Source organism: Ruditapes philippinarum, unplaced genomic scaffold, assembly GCF_026571515.1.
Source record: "Ruditapes philippinarum isolate M1 unplaced genomic scaffold, ASM2657151v2 ctg609_1_1_1_1, whole genome shotgun sequence".
Lineage (NCBI taxonomy): Eukaryota > Metazoa > Mollusca > Bivalvia > Venerida > Veneridae > Ruditapes > Ruditapes philippinarum.
In genome coordinates, this window is record NW_026853899.1 from 90,140 (window position 1) to 101,862 (window position 11,723).

Sequence of the window (11,723 nt, forward strand, 5' to 3'; positions counted from 1 at the left end):
CGGACGTACCAACTTTTGATATTTAAGAGGCAAATCAGCTCATAAACTACAGCTGGACGTAAGTTCATAAGCAAAATTAGCTCATAAAAAATAGCTCTAAATTTGAATTTTATGAGTTTTTGTTTTTTATTTAACTACGGAATGAAGCTCATAAATATCAAATGTTTGCTCGGACAGACAGACAGACGACGGAGAAGTGATCCCTATATGTCGCCACTACTCCGTAGAGGCGACTCTAAAATTCAGATTCAGTTAGGAACAATTGACATAGTATGTAAAATTTATTAAGTAAGCGTGATCAAAATGGCAATTATAAATGTATGTGGTCGAACAATGACAAAAATGTAAGACAACTGGATTAACATATCTTTGTTATAATGTTTCTGTGACTTATGTTCTTATACAAAATGCAATAAGATGTATACATCACAAAAGTTTACTCAATATTTTTCTGGCCTAAGAACTATGTTTATGTGTAATTTACATTTTGCTGAAAACAGATTTTTAACCAGAAACATATTTATTATAATGTAAAAATCGAAACTCATAGAATTAGTTTGACAGATTTAAATGTTCTGCAAGTAACTTACATATAGAAGAAGGAATACATAGAAATGTTGTAAGAAACTTTAGCAACTGTACCAAAATTAATGTTATATGGATGGATGCGTACCATGTACCACGTACATGTACCAAAACGAATATCATTTTCCTTTAGTTTGTCCGCTTAAATTGAAATAATGTAAACACTGTATACCAAACTATTGTTGTCATTGGTCTAATTTATTTAAGTTTAGAATGGTCTTAACAGTTCCAAATACAAAACTATTATTAAGGTAGCTAAATATATATATATTAATAATTGTTTTAAGAGCATGTTATAAATTAATTTATGTAAGGTGTAACTAGTGTTATAATGTCACAGTATTGTTGTGAAAGAATGGAAAAAAAAGAAATCTGTTTACTTAATATGTTAGAATAATAAACATGTCTTAGTTGTAGGTAGTATATAATTTGGAGCCCTTTACTACAGTAATTTTACAGGTCTAAAACTATCTTTACAACTAGTGCTATAAATGTCACAGTATTTTTGTAAAAAAAAATGGAAAAACAAAACATAGTTTACATATTTTTTTTTTTAAAATGAAATTTTTTTAATTGAAATTTTTAAAATTTGGGACCCCCATTACTACAGAAATTTTAAAGTTCTCCACTATTATTATATTTTTTTGTAGCATAATTTTTTATTCCCTTTTTGTATTTGCACCCTTTTTCGTCTTCCCATTTTACCCAAAACATTACAAGAACTGCAATTTTTTACAATTTTTTTCCCATATGAACGATGCATAGCTAATTTTTTATAATTTAAAATTATTATAACAGCTTTTTTTAATTGAAATTATATTTATTTGCATTTGCCTCTTTTAATACTAATGTTTTTTGATACATTTACTAAGAAAAAATAAACTTTAAATTTAAAATCATGATTGTCCTATTTATTCCATATTTGATCAACTTTAGCACATATAAAAAATAACAATTTCTTTACCACGTGATGGTGTCCATAAAATATTATGTTAAGTTGCATTAAAATGATGCATATTATTTAGTTGTTTTTTCTCCTAAATATATGTATTTTTTATTCCCCATTCCCCACCTTAGGGTTTTATCACGTTTGTTTTTGAAATTGACTATAATTTTCATAAGATCATGTTTTAATGCATTAAATGTTCAATAAAAGAAGTTTAAGTACAGCTCTGAAACATATAAAAAAGGTGCATTTAAATTAATTAATTCGATGTATTTATTCGTCCATGACAAATATTTCCGACAATATACGTTCAAATCTTTTCAGGAAATTCCAATTCAAAGCGGATTATTTTCATAAAAAAAACAGGCAGCGAATGTCGGTGATTAAGCTCGGATGTCTGTTTATACTGAAATATTCCTATGATGACCATTTTATACTTCTAACGTAATCTCAGCAAGCTAAGCATATAGCCTTGTGACACGTACGTCTTTACTATTAATGCAAATATGTAAAGGGAATTTAAACAAGTTTCATTAAATTTCCCTCCGCTTTCCTTAAGTTTCATTTTCAATTAAGCCGAGCCTTCAAGATTTTCAATTTTGTTGTTTTGGGAGTTCGTTAGAAATTCCGTTTTTCTCTATTTTAGTTTGAAGTTGAAGTCGAGTTTTGTTGACATGACTTAATTTTTGCACTGTACAACACTCATTACTACTTAACTTCAAATATCAAAACATGCATAATACAAGGGCTATTAAAAAAGTCCGTGGAGTGGGGCTCTTCTGATCACATTTTTTTATTTGCGTACACGACTTTAGAAACATGTCCTTAATATACATGTAAAGAGAAAAAATCAATACAGTATGTTTACAAATAACAATTATGTAAACTGGACAAATAACAATGGGTACGCGATCCGGCGCACGCTCATGATACGCTTGTGACGCCGGAATTTAAATTGAAAATGTCACAAGCGTCATTTTTCTGAAAGTACATTTTCAAGTGTTCTATGTCTACGGATCCAGTTTTCTGTTTGTTATGATGAAGCGAGAAAAATGTTGCCTTGCCATTGTTATTTAAGTGCACATAGTTCGTAAAGGAAGTAATGGTTTGTAATAAAAGTACAACTTAATTTAAGAAATAAAGACACTCTTTCGATTCATATCAGCCGAGCTTGTTTTAATGAACAAAGTACAAAAAAAAGCAAAAATCCCGCTTTTTTAAATACCCCGCCTTATTTTTTCACATTTTTTTTTTAAAACTAATTTGTTGGTCACAGCTTTTCAAATTATGTAAATTACAAATTTCCTCCTTAAAATAAACCCAAAAAAAACGAATCGCATTTAAAAGGGTATTCAAAGTTTTGTCCTATGAAAATTCCCCTTTTCTTTTTACTCTATTTTTTCCCCCACATTGATGTACAAAATCAATTGATACCGCATTGTGTCTATTATGGTTGGGACCTCTTCAGATTACTTTTATCCCCTTTTATTGCAAGAAATGGATGATTACAATGTATGCCAAATAAAGCTGCGCTGTTACCGGCGTCTTTAGTCAATTCATGTAGCCTAAATACTGAAGTAATGATAAGAAATTTTTTTTGAATGTTTGGTACATGTTGATTATATTTTTAAACCTTTGAAATTTCATTCGAAATCAAACATTTCCCCTGACAGAACGTCGGTGATTCTACCCAGGAACACGTTTGTGCCTAAAAAAATGCACGAAGGGGCACTTACTTTGTTCCTCCACCAGTCAAGCTGGAAAGTCGCCATATGACCTCTTGTGTGACTCGGGGGAAATATTTCCGCATGAATTCATTCAAAGATACTTGCCTCTACCTTTCACATTGACTATGTCACGTTATTGACCGATAACGTTAAGAGTGAAGTGTTCAGTACGAACACGATTGAGTTGTAGTTGTAGGCTAATTGATACACTCTGCAATCAGTTCCTGGAACCACCCAGTACAGTGCAATGAGCGCAATGTTTCTTGCTCATGGACGCAACGAGTTGCCCCTGACGGGATAGCAGCTCTCAGATTACTAGTCCTCGGATTACTGATCCGACGAGGGAACCATTCTGGACAAAGGATTCTTGTACACATATATGGATAAACTGATACATAAAAAACAAGTTAATTATCTTTTGGCAATGCAATGAATAATAAATAAATAAAATAAAATAAATGATGCTGTTGTTATTTTGTTAAAGTGATTTTGTCAGATATATCTAATGACATCATACTATATACGTAAGCGTAATAATAAATTTCGAGGTGATTTATTGATCCAATTTGCTGATTTTAATTTTCAAAAAAGTGATACTCAAATTAAGAACACATTGCATTTGTCACGAATATCAACGTTGTACAAGTCGTCAATTATCTATGTTTAATATTGACCTTTTAATTCAGAGTCATATTGATGTACTATACTTTGCACATATAATTAGAAGTAACAGACATAATGCACCATTCTTCAAATAAAAGTTGTTTTAATCTTTACCACGGGGGTGGAACCCAATATGTATCTCAAAAATGAACATCGGTAAAAATTATATGTGAATTGCCACTGCACCAGATGTGAAGCATAACACCAGATGTGACTGTGAAAATAGGTCAATCGCAGGGTAAGTTTTCATCCTTTTAAACATCTAATATATAAAATTCAATCCTTTGTTTAAGAAAATCGAAAAGTGATTCTTCCCTCCTGACCCTCCTCTATATAACTCATTTTTGTTTTGGATTTCTATGCAGTATTCATTGAGATATTCTTTCCGTCGAGAGTTCTGGTGTGTCCAAAACATGCAATGTGAATGAAGAAAATGTCACTAAACGAACTAAAAAACAGATTTTACGAAATTCCTTTACCCTGCGATTGACCTATTTTTACAGTCACATCTGGTGTCAGGCTTCACATCTGGTGCAGCGGTAATTCACATATAATTTTTACCGATGCTCATTTTTTGAGATAAATATGGGGTTCCACCCCCGTGTTTATGTCCTTCGCGATCACTGATTAAATATTTTAATGTAGTATATTGAACTTTTTAGCCGGTGCTCTGGATACACTTGTTATTGCATCTTTAAGAAACAGGCTCAATAAAGCCGACTGTGTAATAAACCATCTGTTTTAGATCTCATAGATTTTGAGGAATGTTTACTATCCAGGATTGTTAAGTTTTTAAACAAGCTTTATTTGAGGCTTAATGCGAATTTATTTTAAGTAATTTTCTGTGTGTTTTTTTTTAAGTTTGTGAGAATAATATGGCCCATAGAAAGCGATACGGAGTAAGAACTTCTTCTGGAAGGAATCCAACACGCTCGAGCAATACGTGGCATGCGACTGATGTAGGTCCACAGAGCGCATGCTAGTATTGCATTGCTTGCCAACCATCGGATCAATGTTATACCATTGCCTGCTTGCTCTCTACACCATCATCCGATTAGGGGATATTTGGGACCGTTATAGGTACGAAAATTAGAGCAACGAACTGTGGGAATGTATGGTAGGTGGAAGTGCAGTAGAACAAGAATAAAATAATGTGGTTGAATGTATGTAACGTCGATGCAACAGCCAGCGTCGATGCGACAGAGGTGTCTTGTTGTGATAAATACTGCAGAGGGGCATACACGGGAACTTTAATTAAAATCAAACAAAGATAGTTCATTTTGAAATAATAAGTAAGTTTAAACTGTATAATAATACAATAAAACCAAACTCAATATTTATTTTGATGTCTTTCATTAAGCGTTTAGCAAGCTTTTAAAAATTTATGGACACCAAATGACAATTAAATGTTTATATAATTTATCATTTTTTACTTTCCAAGTTTAAAATAGGAACTGCTGTCCATGTACATATTTAGGGATATCGCAGTGACAATTCATTAAATGAAGAACATCTTCTGATTCCATGGATATTCAGATTGGCTTCGTTCTATACTGGTTTCTGTGGTTCATGACAATACAGTATAAAATTGCTTAAATGCCAGGTAGCGTGTGGAATCAAAAATACTATATGATTTGATAGGGTATGATTGTTTCTTTAATATGTTATGCTTAATATGTTTAATGGTTTGAAATTATCAGTTGTGTTACATTGTTTTATGTTTATTCTTGTACAGTTTTCCATGAAAGCATTATAAGATAAAGATGTCAAATATTTATGAGGTAATATATAATACTGTTTTATTCTTTAAAGAGGTAGGCATCGTTGTAAATGGATCAAAAGTGCTCGAAATGCAAATAGTGATAATTTAGCAACTCTGAAATGCATATTAACGTATTGAGCAAATCTATTTCAAATTGACGTATTTAATCAAAAGGCTTTTATGATTCAAGCGAAATCATACTTATAACTTATTTTCGCAGTTATTCTATCCATCAAGTAGAGAACAAGAAATTGTGGAAAATAAATGTCCAAAATAGTTTCAGAGTGATTTACTGTGGCTAGAGTATTTTTCGCTAAAATGTAAAAAGAATGATTTATAAAGCAAATATCTGTAAAGCAAAAACTTTTACTGGTACAATTGCCAATGCACTTAATAAAAATGCATTCAAACAAATCTGTTTAAAGATGTAAAGCTGAAGTTGTAACATCATGTCAATATTTATTTCACAACAGTTTCATAATCTCACACGAAAAATATATATTTGCATAATAAAACGATTTTTAAAGCATTATCATAGTTATGTGTAATAATTATCTACATCTATAACAAGCCATTAAATATCAAACTGCACATTACAAACTATAAAAACGAAAAATGAAACGATCATTTTCCTTGAATTGAATATGAATGAATTTATCAAAACCATTGACTTAGGTCATTCTAAATTTTCACAAAAAGAAAACCACAGACATTCAAAATATTTAACAGAGTTAATTGAAGAGCAATTACCGATATGTTATTTTCTTACGAAACTGTTGTCAATAAGGTTTAATATATCTCCTGTATATTCATTGAAATAGACTCTTTATTTAAAAAAAAATGAAGGTACTGCAAATGTGTATATTATCAAAATCTCTTAAATTATGAAAGTACGTTATCATCTCCTATCAATTTAAAATTCTCGAGTGATTTATGTCAGTAGATATATTAGTTTAGGAAGACAGCTGACAGTGACGTAAATGTAATCATAAACTGTCATATGACTACCGCTAGTTCATCACCGCTAGTTCATCAAGATTACTTCGGTACGTTATTGCACTTGAGGAAATTTGCCCTTGCCAAGAACTGTCACGGGATTATTGTTTATATTTCAAACACTGCTGATTTTTTTTAATACCACGTCATTGAGTGCATATATGATCATTTACCTAATACGGTATATGTCTTTAAGGCAAAGAATTGAATAAAAGTCTTTTATAAGATACCTATAACCTAAGGTCATTGTGATTTTATCATAAATGAATGTTTAAATGGAATGTTTTCAGCTTTGCAATTTTATTCTGTACAATAATGTAGTTTTGTCTTTCTGAACAGTTAACAAAAGTGTATTTATACCTTGAGCATAAAGTAGATTAGTAGATAAGAAGTACAGATACAGACATCATTTCAGATGTAAATAAGAAATAAAATTACATTACATGGCTTTGAATTCATTGTCATCAACTTTAATATGTATTTATTTAATAATATTGTGTATTGCTACTTTTTGTTTAACTTGAATAAAAAGAAATCGCTTAAGCATGTCAGAAACATACATTCTTCGAAGCATATACACGGCAAATTATTTTACCGTTACCACTATTGCAGGGCAATTCAGCCTGCAAATGAGTGTCATTTGAGTATGATCTGCACTATTTGCTATTCAGTCAGTACTCATTTTCATAATTTCAATAAACATAATTATGAATAAATTTTCTCAATTTCTCAATAATGAAAGATAGACATAGCAGAGAAAAATATACATAAATGTTGCAGTATCGTTTTGATTGAGGCAGTTTATGGGCACTATCGTCCATGCCTCAATCTACCAACTTAAGCAGAATTCAACATTTAATAAGAAATTATGAATTTGATTAACACCCAAAGTTGTGTTCATACGTCGGTTGTCATGAAGTCTTCGAATTTGGCACGATAGTGTCATTCCATGAAAAATCCTGAAGTTAAAGAATGCAGGTGCCCATAACGAGGAAACAATCGGTGAAACTACAATAACAATTTAAAAGGTGATAAGAAGTCATGAAGCCTGAATATCCAAACCCGTTCAAAAAGCTAAGGGTGATTCAATCGCATCTAAGCAAGAATTACACGATAGGATTGAAAATATAACATGTTTGATTCTATGTCAGGGGTAACCTCTCACGAACTACACACGACACAAACAAAGCTGACGTGTCAATAAAATATAAAGAAATAGAATCCTTACATTATATTAAATGTTTAACGTGATAAAAGTTAATGAGATCATAAGTGAGTACCCTCATGTTTAAAAAAAGAAATAATCATCTTTACAATTGTTAATTTTCAATGTTTAATTTCAAGTTATAATTATCTTAAATTTATTATTTAACTACACTTATCTAAATTTCAAATCAAAAAGATGTTTAAAATTATATGTAAAATTAACTTATTATACCATTTAATAATTTATTAGATTTGAGATGACTAGCCAGTCAAATATTCTTTGATGTAAAGGGAAAAAATTTCAACTCGATTCCATATACTGGAGGCATTTTATGATGGACATTTGTGTCTTTAGAAGTCAGTTGCAGACACATAAAATATTGAAGTTCATAAAATAAGGTTTAGATATTGTTATCAATTCCCTTTAGTTAAGGATAAGGTCACAGAGAGAATATAAAAAGTCATATAAAAGTATGAATACGTGTCCTCGTGCATTGAAGGATTCTAACACAAATGCTCATTATAATGAGAGCGAGCGTTGTATACATTTCTGCAGTATTGATAAAAAATATTCAGATAATTTTCGTAACATACCTTCTAAGTGCATGAACATATTTCAGCATTTTGATACAAATCTCCATCCGTGAAAGAACGCATTTTGTTTCTCTGGATTGTAAAATTTAATCCCTTACAACGGAGAAGATTATAAACCACATGAACGTTTTCCAGGAATTTGTTTTAATTCGTTTAATGATGTATGATGATCTTCAGAACGTATGTTAACTTCTTGAAAAAATGTCATTAAAGATGCACGCAAAACATTATATATCAGACATCGATATATTTTCTTTCATTGGCGTATGATATTCCTTTGATTTTACCGGAGTATCGTTTTGCATATTAAACGAAATGGATTTTTATGATATTATCAAGTTTTATTCTAAATAATGAGCTTAAGATTCAGTTTAACTGTCTACATCACAGGATGTTTTTACGCAAACTATTATTATGTTTTGTCTCAGATTAATATTATGGAGAATCATGTCTCATTCCAAAGCTAGATTAATATTGTTTACGATACCGAAGTGAGATACTTCATAAATAATTGAAAATAAGAATAAGACAAAATATAAATCAAGGTTTATGTGACCCTAATTCATAATCGATACATACCATACGTATCTGAGACACAGGTTATGTCATCATTTACATCATAAGATTCTTTACAGAAAATATCATGTTTTGTTTCAGAATCATGCGAGTTGTTAGCTTGTAAACAAAAAATAATACGTAAAAATAAAATTGAAATATTTTTTTAGATATTAAAGCATTAAGAGACCATTCAAAATGTTTTTGTTATACCTTTTGCTACTTATAAATGTAAATTATCTTATTGTGAACGATACACGTCCGTACTTTAATTGAAATCAAAAATGTAAACTTATCAAAGCTCATGATAATTATTTAAAGACATAGTATCAAAATATAATATATGAAAATATGTGTTTGGATATAACATTAACGTTCTAACATTACAAGGTACGTTCGTATGTTCTAAACATTCCTGGACTGCGGCTCTACTGTTCACATCTTATAATTTGCGTTGAGTTAACGAGAGACAAGTATCAGAATATGTCATTTATATATAGTGAAAAAAAAAATCAAAACAATATGCTTAAAATATTATTCCTGTGAGAATTACAAATATCAAAGGGTACGCAAACCGGAGCGCACGCTCACAATACAACAAATGAGTTCGTGACGTCGCAAAATAAATAAAAAAAGTTTACTTGAACACCTGATCCTGTTTTGTTAGCTGCTACTATTTATTACTTTCTTTAGACTGCTACTAGCATTGACAAAAGGGGCCTTTTCTTTCTAAAGTTTGCCTGTATTAGTGCGCCTAGTGCTACTAGCACTAACAAAGGAAGTGACTGCTGCAGCCAATGAAAAATGAGTAACTCACATTGTACACATCCCGCCATTTTTAGCTTTTTTTTTTTTTTTTGAAAAAAAAAGTAGAGGTATTGTTATAGTCAGGTCGGGGTTGCCGTTGCCGTCCGCAAACTTGTACCTGGATCATAACTTTTTTATTTCTTGGTGTATTGTCTTCATACTTGGCCACAACAACCCTTGGGACAAGACCTTTCAGTAGACCCTACTAACCTTGACCTTCATCCATAAATGACCTTGACCTTCAAGGTTAAAAGTCCAATTTTTGCTTGTTCATGCTGTTATTGGCTGTAACTTTGTCATTTTTGAATGGATTGTCTTCAAACTTAAACATAATAATCTTCAAGGATATCCCTTAAAAATAACCCGCCAGACCTTGACCTTCACTCATAAATGACCTTGACTTTGAAGGTCAAATTATTGAAATTTTCATTTTTTTGGCTATTATTGGCTGTAACTTTGTTATTTTTGAATGGATTGTCTTGAAACTTGAACATAATAATCTTCAAAGATAACTGTTAAAAATACACCGAAAGACCTTGACCTTCACTCATTAATGACATTGTCTTTGAAGGTCAAATTATTGAAATTTTCATTGTTTTGGTGGTAACTGACTGTAACTTTGCTATTATTGAAGGGATCAACTTCATATTATAACAGAACATTCTTAAGGACCTGACCTCGTTGTTTATCAAACCCAAATTTGCTTGGGCTCTTTGATGACCTTGACCTTGAAGGTTAAATTACTGAATTTTCTCAGATTTGTGCATTAAATGACCATAATTATATATTTATTGGTGTGTGTGTGTTTGTGTGTGTGTGTATATATATATTTACAACAACAACAACAAGAATTGCGTCATTGTTTCTATTTATAGAATTGCGTCATTGTTTCTATTTTTAGAAATTGCGTCATTGTTGCCACTTTTAGAAATTGCGTCATTGTTTCTATTTTTAGGAATTGCCTCATTGTTGCTATTTATAGAAATTGCGTTATTGTTTCTATTTTTAGAAATTGCGTCATTGTTTCTATTTTTAGAAATTGCGTCATTGTTTCTATTTTTAGAAATTGCGTCATTGTTTCTATTATTAGAAATTGCGTCATAGTTTCTATTTTTAGAAATTGCGTCATAGTTGCTATTTTTAGAAATTGCGTCATTGTTTCTATTTTTAGAAATTGCGTCATTGTTTCTATTTTTAGGAATTTTTGCTATTTTTAGAAATTGCGTCATTGTTGCTATTTATAGAAATTGCGTCATTGTTTCTATTTTAAGAAATTGCGTCATTGTTTCTATTTTTAGAAATTGCGTCACTGTTGCTATATCTAATAAATTGCGTCATTGTTTCTATTTTTAGAAATTGCGTCATTGTTTCTATTTATAGAAATTGCGTCATTGTTTCTATTTTTAGAAATTGCGTCATGTTGCTATTTTTAGAAATTGCGTAATGTTTCTATTCATATATATATATACAAAATATATAAACAAAACTAATGCGACAAGACAGACCAACTAAATTTATAAAAAGGAAATGTTAAGATATGTTCAAACCTTTCTATGTTTGCGTTTAGAAAAAGTAAAAAGTCGAGCGTTGCGCCCGCCCGGCAGTGGCTCTTGTTTAAAGTATTGACAGTGCATTTGAGAAAACAATTTACAAAATGGACGTATCAAGTTTGAGTCAAATGGTAAATAGGTAATGAAAATAGGTGGCATTAATATGTGCACATTCAAATATTATATATGATATTTGAAAAATAAGAAATTGTAGCAGAGTTATCAACGTCCCCCGCCTCAGGGAAGTTTTATATGAAGCATAAAATTGTGCTATTTCAAAAGATTTAGGTATGGATTTCAGGACTTCCAGTCCAAAATTATGATCAATGCTA